A 13,937-nucleotide genomic window follows, 5' to 3' on the forward strand; every position below is an offset into this window, starting at 1 on the left:
TAAGACATTCCAAGATGCCTTGTCACACACAGGAGGTGCTATACAACTTGTCGCTCATTCATGAGCTGCCTGTCTATATCCTCAATCCATTTGGCCCTGTATTGTCACACGTACAATTGCAGCTTAAAACTTGGGAGAAAATCTGCATAAAAGCAAGTGTAAACCATGAGGTACCACAGCAGAAAAGATAGCCTTCAAAAGACTCTAAATTGGAGGGATAAGTTATCTTCCACCTGGGCAGCGTACAGCACGGAGGTACTCTGCGTCGCACACTGCTCGCACTTGGCTTACACTCCTGTAGGTGAACCAGCTCTCTCTTCAGGACACCCAGATATTAAATATTCACACTCCATCCCACAGACAACACAGCACCTCGACTCATCACTTTGCTTATTCTCATCTCTTTTATATTTTCTTAAACTGAAAGAAGGACAAAGACAATGATTCACATAAAACAAGTGTCACATTGAAAATAAACCTGTATTTAGATTTTCCTTTAATTCTCCAGTAATTCCTGTCATTATTTGAAGGCTGGAGATAAAATGCAGATGCTGGAATCCAAAGCAGACAAGCAGGAGGCGAGGAGAGCACAGCATCAGAAGGTGGAGATGTCGATCTTTCAGGGGTAATCCTTCTTCAGGACTCAGGCTGGGTGTAAGGGGAGCTGCGGATTAAGGGTGGGCAGGGCGGGGTGGAATGGTTATGGGTGGGGAGAGAGGCAGTGTAGTGAGGTAGTGATAGGTGATGACTTGGTCAATAAGAGGGATGAATCTGGTTGGTAGCTGGAGGGAAGGGTCAGTTGAAGAGATGGAACAGATGAGGTATGGCTGGAAAGAGAGCTGGTGGAAGGGTGGGAAGGTTATTTGAAATTGAAGAACTCAATGTTGAGCCCTCCGGGCTCTAGGCTGCTGAGTTGGAAGATTCATTGTTGTTCTCCAACTTGCCATCTTTTGAAGGCTGTTTTTTTCTGCTGTAGTAATTTCCAAAGTCATGGGCATCTATTGGAAGAGGCAATGCTCACTGTAGTGGATTGGTATTACCTCCTGTAGGAAGACTCTCCCTCAATCACTACCTGTCTGCAGGATCATAGGAAGACGCTCAATTTGTTTGGCCACATTATAAATACATATTCTGTGGGCAATTAAGTCTAGTATGGGACTTCAACCCTAACTCCTGGTCCACTGCCTGTTGCTCCATCCAACCTCTACCATTTAAAACAATCGCCGTTAACAATGGCGATGCCACAATTCACGTTGTACGGCAGTCTCCTTTTTGTGTGCGTTGTACCTCGACAGAAGCCAATGTCGCCTCCAGCCACTTATTCAGCTCCTGTCAATAAACTCGATATCAGATGGGGTTGGAAACAGTGGCAGAACCACACAACTATTACAATGGCAAAGGCAGTCGTCGGACGATTGTATTTATGAACTGTATTCATTCGCGAAACTTGGGTACCACTGGCTGGGCCAGCGATTATCACTTGTCCCTTGAGAAGATGGTGGTGAGCTACCTTCTTGAACCGCTGCAGTCCATGTGCTTTAGGTCGACCCACAATGGCCTTAGGGAGGGAATTCCAGGAGTTTGACCCACTGACAGTGAAGGAGTGGTGATATATTTCCAAGCCAGGATGGCGAGCGACTTGGAGGGGAACTTACAAGGGGTGGTGTTCCAATATGGCTGTTGCCTTTGTCCTTCTAGATGGAAGTGGCCATGGTTTTGGAAGGTGCTGCCTGAGGATGGGCCAAAGAGCCTCTTGTGTACTTTATGAGTCTATAATAATACATAAACAAAAACAGTTGAGCAAGCAATTGATAACTGAAGGACATCACTCACGAGTACAAATACTCATTTGTCCTGAATCCCACAGGTTATGTAGGGCATTAGACCAGGGGAAATGCAGACAAGGAAAGCAGGTAGATAGGATAGTGAAGAAGGCGTTTAGTGTGCTTTCCTTTATTGGTCAGAGTATTGAGTACAGGAGTTGGGAGGTCATATTGCGGCTGGACAGGATATTGGTTAGGCCACTGTTGGAATATTGCATACAATTCTGGTCTCCTTCCTATTGGAAAGATGTTGTGAAACCAGAAAGGGTTCAGAAAAGATTTACAAGGATGTTGCCAGAGTTGGAGGATTTGAACTATAGGGAGAGGCTGAACAGGTTGGGGCTCTTTTCCCTGGAGCGTTGGAGGCTGAGAGGTGATATTATAGAGGTTTACAAAATTATGAGGGGCATGGATAGGATAAATAGGCAAAGTCTTTTCCCTGGGGTCAGGGAGTCCAGAACTAGAGGGTATAGGTTTAGGGTGAGAGGGGAAAGATATAAAAGAGACCTACGGGGCAACGTTTTCACACAGAGGGTGGTATGTGTTTGGAATGAGCTGCCAGAGGAAGTGGTGGAGGCTGGTACAATTGCAACATTTAAGAGGCATTTGGATGGGTATATGAACAGGAGGGGTTTGGAGGGATATGGGCCAGGTGCTGGCAGGTGGGACTAGGTTGGGTTGGGATATCTGGTCGGCATGGACAGGTTGGACTGAAGGGTCTGTTTCCGTGCTGTACATCTCTCTGACTCTATGACTCTAATTGTACATTATTTAACTAGTGTCTATGAATGCATCATTCTGAGCTCTAAGCATGTGTCTGTCCTCTGGTTGCAAGATTGATAATAATGTGTTATTGGATCTAATTAAACGGGTAGATAGCGGAACTGATTGACTACCACAAGTGACTGTTAATAACTGTGTTATGATGCTCCTGAGTTAAACCTTGAGGTGTTGAAGCCACAGCTGGTTAATTCTGCAGGCCATATGACTGAAATCTCTTCACTTCTTAACCATTGTGTGAGATGAGAATTCCTATCACACCAAATAAGAAATATCGCATCCCATTCAACAAATAATCTATCCGTGTCAGATGGAACAGTATTTGGACCAAGTGAATTGTCGGACAGGGAGCTATTGCAAGTGTTCAAAACTCAATAGTGACAATATTGAGCTTGCTACTACATGGAGCACTGAGACAAGCTGCAAACACACATTTGAGGCAAGTGTAGATCCAACGTGATGGGGAAAGAATGTGAAGGACATGGTGGTGGTGGATGGCAGGGCGTTAGGTGAGAGCAAGTTGCTGTAGATAGTAAACATCACTGTGCTTTAGCTGGGCATGTACAGTAAAGGGTTAATGCTCAAATCTGGAAATAGCTGGCCACATCAGTAGTGATGTAAGAGATGAGATTAGCACTGCTGCCTCACAGCATCAGGGAACTAGGTTTAATTCTAGCCTTGGGCTGCATGGAGTTTGCACATTCTCCCCGCGTCTGTGTGGGTTTCCTCCAAGTGCTCCATTTCCTCCCACTGTCCAAAGATGTGCAGGTTAGGGTACATTGGGAAATGCAGGGTTATCAGCAGAATCAAATGCTCTTTGGAGCTTCAGTGTAAACTTGATGGGCCGAATGGCCTGTTTGCACACTGTAGGGATTCCATGATTCAATGATCACATGGCAACAAACTCTAAAAAGAGATGGTTCTCTGCAGGTAAATGCTGAGCTTAATCATGCAATTAGTGGGATGTTAAATAAAAAGATAATCTCACCTACAACTGAGCCTCTAGTAATCCCCCTGGTCACTACCAAGGACTCAACTCTTCTGAGACGTTTCACCACAAGAATGGAGAGATGAATGACCTGCTTCTGAACTTTAAAACTTCTATTCAATTTCAGACGGGGATCTTGTAATTACTGCCCTGGGGATTCTGTCATATTGTATTGGATTGTGCTTTGTACAGGGGACGGAACAGAAGAAGGACAGTGAAAGACTTTTTCCTAGGACGATGACGTCAGCTTGTACGAGGGGACATTAGTACAAATTGAAGGGTGATAGATTTAAGACAGATAGCAGAGGCAGGTTCTTTACGTAGAGAGTGGCAAGGGCAAAAATGCCTTACCTGCTAATGTAGTCAACTCAGCCACATTAGGAAGATTTAAACAATCCTTAGATGATGATGGGATAGTATAGGGGGATGAGCTGAGAATAGTTCACAGGTCAGCACAATGTCGCGGGCCGAAGGGCCTGTTCTGCGCTGTATTGTTCTATGTTCTGTGTTCTAAGTGTCAGCTTTGGACTCACGCACTGAGTGTGAGGGAACACAATGTCGAATGCTAATGTCCGCTTACATCAGGGCCTGAAGAGGGCTGCCATCGACTGAAGGGAGTAGGGTGTGGAGTGATATTGTAAACTGGGTGAGGGCAATCTGCAAGGAAAATCTCCCCTTCAAACTGCACACTAACCGCCTCATTCCTGATGAAGGGCTTTTGCCCGAAACGTCGATTTTCCTGCTCCTCGGATGCTGCCTGACCTGCTGTGCTTTTCCAGCAACCACTCTAATCTTGACTCTAATCTCCAGCATCTGCAGTACCCACTTCTGTCCGTTGACATTAACACCATAGCTCAGGGAGGCCCCACAAATACTGCAGGTCACACAAAATCCTGACAGGGCCACAAGTTTCAACAAACTGCCTCAGCACTAGAAATTAAAAATTCAAGATAGTGTTTTGGTGACAGTGTAAGCAATAATAATGGCAATAGGGAGCGGTACAGATGGTAGGGAATAGTACAGGTGGGAGTGGTACGGTCGTAATGGCAATAGGGAGTGGTACAGGCAGTAGGGAGTGGCATGGTGGTAATGGTTTTAGAGAGCGGTACAGGTGGTAGGGAGTGGTGCAGAGGTAATAGCAGTTACAGGTGGTAGGGAGCGGTACAGGTGGTAGGGACTGGTACAGGTGGTAGGGAGTAGTACAGTGGTAATGGTGGTAGTGAATGGTACAGGCAGTAGGGATGGTCCCGGGTGCCCACCTTTTAGCAAGGTCACAAATGATCTCCTGTATGACTGTGACAAAGTGAGTTTTCTCTCTTCCTTGATCTCTCTGTAACCTTTTGCAGGGTTGTCCACACCATTCTCCACTCACATCTCTGTACTGTGTTCAGCAGGCTAGGACTGTTCTCTGCTCTCTCCATCTTCTATTCTTATCTGTCTCATTGGAGCTGGATTTGCAATGCTTTCCCTTGTTGGTCCCGACTGTTAGCGCTATTGTCCCCTAACGATTTACCCTTGGCCCCCTTCCATTTTCTGTCTACCCTCTACCCACCCAACAATATCGAAATGCACATGATTTTTGACTCAGACACTGACGAACATTCATTCTACCTCACCAGCACCCCTTTCTACTCCTCCACTTGACTCTGAATTATCAGTCTGCCTCTCTAACGTCCAGTAAAGTTCCTCCAATTTGGAATAATGTACCTATTTTTTTCCATCTCCCCTCCAATTTCTGCTCTCTCATGAACTGACCCATTCTCTAGTTGGCAACTGTCTGAGATTAGGCCAATCTGCTCACAATATGGAATGACTTCAAATGAGTTCCCAACCTCAAATCCATGCATTGTGACTTCTGTGGAATTGTCCAACTTCACCCCATCTTAGTTCATCCATTGTTGAAATCCTCAATCATGCATTCATTACCAATGGGCCTTTTCTTTATTCTCTTATGGAATGTGGGTATCGCTGGTTGAGCCCAGTATTTATTGCCCATCTATGGTTGTCCTTGAGAAGGTGGTGGTGAGCTGCCTTCTTGAACCATTACAGTCCATGTGCTACATGTAGACCCACAATGCCCTTAGGGAGGGAATTCCAGGATATTGACCCAGTAACAGTGAAGGAACAGCAATATATTTCCAAGTCGGGATGGTGAGTGGCTCGGAGGGGAACTGGCAGGTGGTGATGTTCCCTTGTATCTGCTGCCCTTGTCCTTCTAGAAGGAAGTTGTCATGGGTTTGGAAGGTGCTGTCCGAGGACCTTGGTTGGATTTATGCAGTGCATCTTGTAAATAGTACACACAGCTGTCACTGAAGGGTTGGTGGTGGAGGGAGTGGGTGTTTCTGGATGTGATGCCAATCAAACAGACACTTTGTCCTGGATGGTGTCAAGGTCCTTGAGTGCTGTTGGAATGGCACTCATTTAGGCAAGTGGGAGTATTCATCATACTCTGCTAGAGGAAGGACACTGGCTTTGACACACCAGCTGACTAATTCCATCATACTCCTGACTTGTGCCTTGTGGACAGGCTTTAGGGAATGGGGAGATGAGTTAGCTGCTACAGTATTCCAAGCCTTTGACTTGTTTTTGTATTTATGTGGTGAGTCCAGTTGAGTTTTTGTTCAAGGGTAATGCCCCCCCCACCCCCGGATGTTGATAGTTGGGGATTCAGTGATGCTCATGCTATTGAAAGGCAAGGAGCCGTGCTTAGATTGTCTCTTATTGTCCCTCTCCCCTCCCCTCTGGAATTCAGCTATTTTGTCCACGTTTGAACCAAGGCTGTAATGAGGTCAGGAACTGGGTGACCCTGTCAGAACACAAACTAGGCAACACTGATCCCACTGGATTCTTGGCTGGCCTCCTATATTCAACCCTTCTGCTCACCCAACACAATCGCCCATATCCAAACATAGACCACGTTCCAAGTTTTTATGTGTCCAACAACGTACGATGGATCTCAGTCAAGCTGGGAACATCAGCTTGAGAGGAAGGAGAGAATCCAGAAGATAACTTGGAATGGAGGCTTCAGGGCAGGTGTGAACATTATCATTAGTAGTAAGGTTGGGAGTGTGGTAAGTAAGGCTGGTGGGAGGGCAGAACATAGTCAGGAGTGGACTGATGATTGTCAGTTTTGCCATTATGCCATGGTTTTGACACATCAGTTGACCTTTGTGGAGCTGTGTTCCTGAGCAGGTTTACGCCTAATAGGAGAACTTCCAAATAAATTTGTGCAAACAAGTGTAAAGCAAGTAGCCCAAGGCTATGCAGTTTGCTCATTCAGAATTTATCAAAGTTCATCTGATCCCAGCATTGCAGGGAATAATAAAGCAACCCAGGCAGGGTAGAACCAGAAATTAGAAGTTTAAACTTCCTCTGTGGGTTACCATACATAGAGCACGGAAACAGACCCTTCCATCCAACAAGACCATTCCCTCCGTGACTACCTGGTTAGGTCCACACTCCCCGACTAACCACCCACCCCTCCTGGCACACTCCCCTTCCACCGCAGGAATTGCAAACCTGCCCCCACACCACCCCCCTCACCTCCATCCAAGGCCTCAAAAGAGCCTTCCACATCCATCAAAGTTTCACTTGCACATCCACCAATATCATTTATTGAATCCGTTGCTCCCAATGCAGTCTCCTCTACATTGTGGAGACTGGACGCCTTCTCGATCAGCACTTTAGGGAACATCTCTGGGACACCTGCACTAATCAACCCCACCACCCCGTGGCCGAACATTTCAACTCCCCCTCCCACTCTGCCGAGGACATGCAGGTCCTGGGCCTCCTCCACCGCTGCTCCCTCACCACCTGATGCCTGGAGGAAGAACACCTCATCTTCTGCCTCGGACCACTTCAACCCCAGGGCATCAATGTGGACTTCACCAGTTTCCTCATTTCCCCTGCCCCCACCTCACCCCAGTTCCGCACTATCCTCATGACCTGTCCTACCGGCCAATCTCCCTTCCCACCTATCCGCTCCACCCTCCTTTCTGACCTATCACCTACATCCCCACCCCCATGCACCTATTGTACTCTTAGCTACATTCCCACCCCCCCTCCCATTTATCTCTCCACCCCAGAGGCTCCCTGCCTCATTCCTGATGAAGGGCTTTTCCCCGAAACGTCGATTTTCCTGCTCCTCGGATGCTGCCTGACCTGGCATGCCTTTCTAGCACCACTCTAATCTTGACCCCCTTCCATCCAACTTGGTTGGCACAGTGGCTCAGTGGTTAGCACTGCTGCCTCACAGCGCCAGGGACCCGGGTTCAATTCCCATCGTGGGCAACTGTCTGCGTGGGTTTCCTCCCACTGTCCAAAGATGTGCAGGTTAGGTGAATTGGCCACGGGAAATTGCCCGTAGTGCTAGGTGGATTAGTCAGGTTTGGGTGGATTGCTCTTCAGAAGGTCGGTGTGGACTTGTTGGGCCGAAGGGCCTGTTTCCACACTGTAGGGAATCTAGTCTAAATTAGTCCATGCTGACCATAATCCCAAACCAAACTAGTGCCACCTGCCTATCCTTCAAACATTTCCTATTCATGTACTCATCCAAATGTCTTTTGAATGTTCTAACTGTACCAGCATCCACCACTTCCTCTGGAAGTTCATTCCCCACATGAACCACTCTCTGTGTAAAATAACTTTCCCTCATGTCTTTTTTCAGTCTTTCTCCTCTCACTTTAAAAATAAGCCCCTTAGTCTTGAAATCCCTCACCCTCAGGAAAAGACACCTGCCATTCACCTTAACTACGCAGCTCATGATTTTATAAACCTCTATAAGATCACTCCTCAACCTCCTACGCTGCAGTGAAAAGGTCCCAGCCTCTCCTTACAACTCAAACTCTCAGTTTCCAGCAACATCCTGGTCAATCCTTTCTGAACCTTCTTGAGCTTAACCGTATCCTTCCTGTAAGAGGGTGAGTAGAACAGCACACAGTATTCCAAAAAAGGCCTCGTCAATGTTCTGTACAACCTCACCATGATGTCTCAACTCCTACCTTCAAAGGTCTGAGCAATGAGGGCAAGCATGATTAACACCTTCTTAACCACTTGTCTGTATTGGTGCAAACTTTGAAGAATTATGGAGCTGAATCCCTAGATCTCTCTGTTCTACAACACAACACTGGGCCCTACTTTTAATTGTATAAATCCTAACCTTGGAGAAAGTGAGGACTGCAGATGCTGGAGATCAGAGTTGAGAGTGTGGCACTGGAAAAGCACAGTAGGTCAGGCAGCCTCCGAGGAGCAGGAGAGTTGACATTTCGGGCGTAAGCCTTTCCTCATTTCTGACGAAGAGCTTGGGCCTGAAATGTCAATTTTCCTGCTCCTCAGATGCTGCCTGACCTGCTGTGCCTTTCAAGCACCACACTCTCAACTCTAAATCCTAACCTTGTTTGTTTTACCAAAACGTCAAGAACTTCTCAGGCTTTTGACAAGCATTAACTTTAGTTGCACCTCATCATGCTTCTCATATCAGTAGATTCTGCCCAATATTACGCTTCACACAAATTAACTCCTCAAGCACTCAAGAGCCAATAAAGCTTCTCTCTGAAGTATCAGTTGTAGACCAAATAATAACTCAAATTGGTAAAAATAAAAGAATGTTTTCCAAGTCTTTCGCTCTTAACTTGAAGAGAAAATCTCCTTGGTAACAGCCAGCTCTGGATACAATTGCCCCAAACTCCTCAATCAAGAGCGAGTGCGCTCTTTCTGGGACACCAACCTAAACCAGCTCACTTACTCACTCACGTCATCATGCTTTGTGGGATCTTCCTATGCACAAAATGGCTGCAATCATTGCCTATGCGACAGCAGTGACTGACCCCGTTTCAAAGTATTTGACCATACATTAAGAGATTCCATGTGCTCCTGAGAGACATGAAATGGTGCTTTATTGAAGTGAATCCTTTTTAATTACTGTTTAATTAGAAATGTTCCAAGTACTACAATGAGTTTCTGCTATAAAAAAGAAATGTTGCCTCCATGTCGTCACGATCAATTTTACAGTATCACTTGAACCAAGTTGCCCAGAGGGTTTTATTTGCCAGTTGTTGCTGATCATATTAAATAAGGACAATTACTGAATGAATCCTGAATGATTGTGTTAAATAGCGAGTTCTCACTCTGAGAGTGGGCACTCTGGGGAGGCTAGGTGGGCTTTGTTACAAACTTAAACTCGATTAACGGATTGAGAATTAGCCTTCCTGCCGAAACGAAACTGTCCATTCTACATTCTGAGCTTTATTTTGGAATGACATTTCTTTGTGATTAGCCATGATGTGGAGATGCCAGTGTTGGACTGGGGTGGACAAAGTCAGAAGTCAGATGGCACCGGGTTATAGTCCAACAGGTTTATTGGAAATCACAAGCTTTCAGACTGCTGCTCCTTCTAAAGTCCAGTGAGTAGCGTCCCAATCTGTTTAGCCTTTGCTCATTAGGATCATCAGGGATTATTGAACAAAAAAAATCCCCAAATTCTGAAATACAAAGAAACCTTAATTATCTGAATATCAATTATCCGAATATTGGATTATCCAAAGGAGATCTCGAGGTCCCGATAGAAACATTTACATCAAAGACATGTTTCCAACACTAATCACATCTTTTGTTTGCAGTGATTTAATGTGATCTCAGCTTACTGAAATGCTGCTGAGAACAGTCCTGGACATCGATGGGAGCCCAGGCGCCATCTCCAAATGACTGACCTCCCACCCTCTCTCTCTCTGTCTCCACGCCCCCACACTTTCCCTGGAGCTCTACACAGGGGTATACCCTAAACCCCCTTTCCCCAGATAGTCTGTCCAACACTGTCCTGTACACGGCAAAGGTAGAACCTGTCAAAAAGTTGAAGTAAAGAGGTGTGTGTGTTGTGTGTGTGTGTGTGTGTGCGCGTGTGTCTGTGTGCATGTTTGTGCGTGTGTGTGTCTGTGTGTGCATGCCTGTTTGTTTTTGTGTGTATGTGTGTGTCTGTGTGTATGCGTGTGTGTCTGTATGTGTGTGTGCGTGTGTCTGTGTGTCTCTGTATGTGTGTGGGTCTGTGTGTGTCTGTGTGCGTGTATGTGTGTGTGTGTCTGTATGTGTGTCTGTATGTGTGTGTGTCTGTGTGTATGTGTGTGTGTGTCTGTATGTGTGTATGTGTGTGAGTCTGTGTGTATGTGTGTGTGTCTGCATGTATGTGTGTGTGTGTGTCTGTGTGTATATATGTGTGTATGTGTGTCTGTGTGTATGTGTGTGTCTCTGTGTGTGTATGTGTGTGTGTGCGTGTGTGTATGTATGTGTGAGTGTATGTGTGAGTCTCTGTGTGTATGTGTGTGTGTATGTGTGTGTCTGTGTATGCGTGTGTGTCTCTGTGTGTGTGTCTGTATTTGTGTCTGTATGTGTGCATGTGTGTGTCTATGAGTGTATATGTGTGTGTATGTGTGTGTATCTGTGTGTGTGTGTATATGTCTGTGTGTATGTGTGTGTGTGTCTGTATGTGTGTATGTGTGTGTATGTGTATGTGTATGTGTGTGTGTATATGTGTGTGTATGCGTGTGTCTGTGTGTGTATGTGTGTGTGTGCATGTGTGTGTGTATGCGTGTGTATGTGTGTGTGTGCATGTGTGTGTGTCTGTATGTGTGTGTCTGTGTGTGTGTATGTGTGTGTCTGTGTGTATGTGTGTGTGTCTTTGTGTGTCTGTGTATGTCTGTATGTGTGTGTGTATGTGTGTGTGTATATGTGTGTGTGTCTGTGTATGTCTGTGTGTGTGTCTGTGTATGTCTGTATGTCGGTATGTGTGTGTTTGAATGTGTGTGTGTGTATGTGTGTGTGTATGTGTGCGTTTGCCTGTGTATGTCTGTATGTGTGTGTGTGTGTGTCTGTGTGTATATATGTGTGTATCTGTGTGTATGTGTGTCTGTGTGTATGTGTGTGTCTCTGTGTGTGTATGTGTGTGTGTGCGTGTGTGTATGTATGTGTGAGTGTATGTGTGAGTCTCTGTGTGTATGTGTGTGTGTATGTGTGTGTGTCTGTGTATGCGTGTGTGTCTCTGTGTGTGTGTCTGTATTTGTGTCTGTGTGTGTGCACGTGTGTGTCTATGAGTGTATATGTGTGTGTGTATGTGTGTGTATCTGTATGTGTGTGTCTGTGTGTGTATGTGTTGCGTCTTTGTGTGTATGTGTGTGTCTGTATGTGTGTGTGTGTGTATATGTCTGTGTGTATGTGTGTGTGTGTGTATATGTCTGTGTGTATGTGTGTGTGTGTCTGTATGTGTGTATGTGTGTGTATGTGTATGTGTGTGTGTATATGTGTGTGTGTATGTGTGTGTCTGTGTGTGTATGTGTGTGTGTGCATGTGTGTGTGTATGCGTGTGTCTGTGTGTGTATGTGTGTGTGTGCATGTGTGTGTATCTGTATGTGTGTGTCTGTGTGTGTATATGTGTGTGTCTGTGTATGTGTGTGTGTCTTTGTGTGTCTGTGTATGTCTGTATGTGTGTGTGTATGTGTGTGTATGTGTGTGTGTGTATGTGTGTGTGTCTGTGTATGTCTGTATGTCGGTATGTGTGTGTTTGAATGTGTGTGTGTGTATGTGTGTGTGTATGTGTGCGTTTGCCTGTGTATGTCTGTGTGTGTGTGTGTGTGTGTGTGTGTCTGTGTCTGTGTGTGCGTATGTGTGTGTATGTGTGCGTGTAGCAATCGCTACAGCCATCTCCAGAAGACGAATCCCAAAGAGCTATCTCCCCAGGAGCTCCCTGCACAGCTATCTCCATAAGTGGGTTCCCGTGTGTGTCTGTATGTGTGTGTGTGTGTGTGTGTGTGTGTGTGTAGCAGCAGTCCTGTTGTTGGTGTCCAGGCCGGCTGCCCCGGAGAGGGGGCAGGAACACACAGGACATGTGCGGGCAGATGGGGGGGCGATGTTGGACGGATTTGGGGGGCCAGTAGGGATGCGGGAAAGGGTGCAGTCTTGGACAGATTTGGAGGCGAAGGGGTGGGGTGGTATTGGATGGGTTTGGGATGTGGTGGGAAAGGGGGGGCAATGTCGGAAGGGTTTGGGGTATGGGCAGGGGGCGAGGTTGGATGGGGTTGGGGCGGATGGGGTTGGGGGGGGAAGGGGGTGGTGTTGGACGGGGTGGGGGGGCAGGTGGGGGTTGGGGAGGGGCTTCGAGCCTGGTGTGCTGCTGCCTCATCTCCTGAATGGGGAGTGGACTTAATAAAAAACTCTGAGCCCCAGAGGAAAGGCAATGAATCGATTAATCGAATAATTGATTATTCAAATGAAATAGTGCCCACCCATCTCATTCGGATAATTGAGGTTCCTCTGTACTGGACTGAAGTTCAGAAATGATAGTAAAGGCAACTGGGCTACACTGGGGAAAATTACCCAGACTCAAAGATAGCTGCCGACAACTATCGTTTAGCATGAAAATTCAGTTCGCACATCCACTCAAAAAAACCAATCAATCAGACCTAAACCCCACCCAATCCAGACTGAATGGGGCCTTGGCAAAGGTCAGACATTCAACTTCAATCAATATTCATGCAGAGAGATACTGGACATTCCACTTAATCAAAATACATTCAAACTTTCTGTAAAGCATCAGGAAGCCAATTGCCTCTAAGGAAAGGAGCAAATTACTGCAGGTTCTGGAATCTGTACTGAAAACAAAGGGCATACACAATGGCAAGCTCAGGTTTGCCGCAAAGGTTAGAGACCCATAATTAGTGTAATTGCAGGCCCTGATCACACCTGAATTGTGTGATTTCTCCCTGAGAACTATCCCTACAGCCATCTCCGGAAGAGGAATTCTAAACATCATCTCCCCAGGACCAATCGCTACAGCTATCTCCAGAAGATGGATCCCAAAGAGCTATCTCCCCAGGAGCTCCCTGCACAGTTATCTCCATAAGAGGGTTCCTGATAGCAATTCCAAACCCTACCAACACAGGCCTATTCCGTATAAGGGCAGCCAACCATGGCCAGCAGACCTGAGAACCAACTACCCCCCCTAAACCACCGACCTGACCTAGTGCACAAGGCCTCAGGCACAGCCTGAGGTGAGAACCAGCTCATAAAACCACCAGAAAGTAAGGGAAACCCAGTACTCACCCGATAAATCCAACAGGCATCCCACCACATCAGTGGACTCAACCCAGACCGAAGGCCTACACCGTCCAAAGTCTTCCTCAAGGCACTGGGTACGGCAAGTGGGAGTGGCCAGCTGTACTTCAAAATCACATTTATTCCCAGTGCTGTGCCTAAACCCCCAAGACCCCAAAGTTTCCAAACTAGCGAAGCAGGGAGGGGAAGGTCAGTGGTGACAGTGCAGGGACCCCAAAGGTTAGGAAGCCTGATTAAAGTTTCTGTGA

Source organism: Chiloscyllium punctatum, chromosome 16 (genome assembly GCF_047496795.1).
Source record: "Chiloscyllium punctatum isolate Juve2018m chromosome 16, sChiPun1.3, whole genome shotgun sequence".
Taxonomy (NCBI): domain Eukaryota; kingdom Metazoa; phylum Chordata; class Chondrichthyes; order Orectolobiformes; family Hemiscylliidae; genus Chiloscyllium; species Chiloscyllium punctatum.